The sequence below is a fragment of the Chrysochloris asiatica genome, unplaced genomic scaffold, assembly GCF_000296735.1.
Source record: "Chrysochloris asiatica unplaced genomic scaffold, ChrAsi1.0 scaffold00172, whole genome shotgun sequence".
Classification (NCBI taxonomy): domain Eukaryota; kingdom Metazoa; phylum Chordata; class Mammalia; order Afrosoricida; family Chrysochloridae; genus Chrysochloris; species Chrysochloris asiatica.
In genome coordinates, this window is record NW_006408690.1 from 2,042,109 (window position 1) to 2,043,716 (window position 1,608).

Genomic DNA, 1,608 nt, shown 5'->3' on the forward strand with positions numbered 1-1,608 from the left:
TTATCCCATGTCCTCCCTGTTTTTTCTGTTTCCATTTCTCCTTCATTCCTAATCCTTATGAACTTTGCCCTTGGCTAAATACAGCCTTTTAACTTCAAATGGTTGAATATCGTAAGGTGTTATCTCACTAGTGTTATTGTTCTCCTTTGTGACCTGTCTATTGTTTGGCTGAAAATTGAGCCAGTGGGGGTGGGAGGTGGTAAATTCAGTTCCAGACCTAAAGAGTGACTTGGGGTTTCCACCAGTAGCTGTCTGACCAGTAAGCCTGATAACACCTTGAAGAAATGTAGGCAAGGTTACCAGTTACCATGAAAACTAGTTCAATCTTGATCCTTGTCTGTATATCCCATATAGCTTTTATAGTATGATACACTGAACGGGAGTCCTGGTGTGGCGCTGTAGGTTAATGCGCCAGAGGGCAAAGCCATTTGAATTGCAAGATCAGCAGTTTAAGCTCACCAGCTGCTCCTTGGAAACCCTATACTGGGTCTCTATAGGTCAGAATGCACTCTACAGCACTTAACAACAGCACACTGAATTGGAAGGTTGCTTCTTACTTCAAGGCCCCCTTGTTCAGTCCTAGAGAACTTGATTCACTTCTTTAATAGCTAAAACCAGAACGGGATTTATGGCTTTAATGGCTGCTTTTTTTCCAGTTCAGTTCATTTACTGCTGTGGGTCATTGTGAATTTTACAGTCAGAATAATAAGGTCCTTTAAGAGCCTTGGTGGTGCGCGGTGGACTAGGCATTGCTCTGTTTACCTATCAGCAGTTCGAAACTACCAGTGGGTCCATAGGGGAAAGATGAGGCTGTAAGGCCCCTTAAAAAGATTTATAGTCTTGGAAAGTCTATCTAGAGTCAGAATCAACTTGATGGTAGTGGGTTTGTTTCTGGTGTTTTACATAATCCAACCTGAAAAACAATTCCTCCATTGCAAACTTCAGTGATATTTTCTGTGCATGTATATATATAAGGAGACTTCAGAAAATATATGAAAAAACTAATTTCCTTTTTTTTTTGGTGAACTTTGGAAATCTCCTCATGTACAGAGACAGAGACCAAGAGAGAGAAATATGTATATATGACAAATAATGATTTCTTAAAAATTAATCATCATACATGAATATCAATGTAAATTTCGTAAATAAAACATTAATAAAATGAGTCCAATAGTATGTAAAACAGTACATAATATTTTAGAAATACAAGAATAGTTCAATATTAAGAAGTCTATTAAAATTAAATCCTACCTATTTATGGATAGTATGGTAATCTTCACAAATCATAAAACGGCATTCAATATGAGTCAACCTTCATTAGTAATGCTGTTGTTAGATGTCATTTAGTTGATCTATACTCGTAGCTGTTCTATATTATAGAGTAGAGCTGCCAACCACTTTTCTAGGTTATAATATTTATGGCTGTGTCCCGTGGAGTCGGTTCCAACTCATAGAGACCCTGTACTGGCTTTCCCAGGCTGTAAATCTTTATAGGAGCAGAACGCCTCTTCTTTCTCTCATGGAACAGCTGATAGTTTTGAACCGCTGACCTGTGGTTCGCAGCCCAATTCTTAACTACTATGCTACCAGGAGCTCTGGTAATTCTCA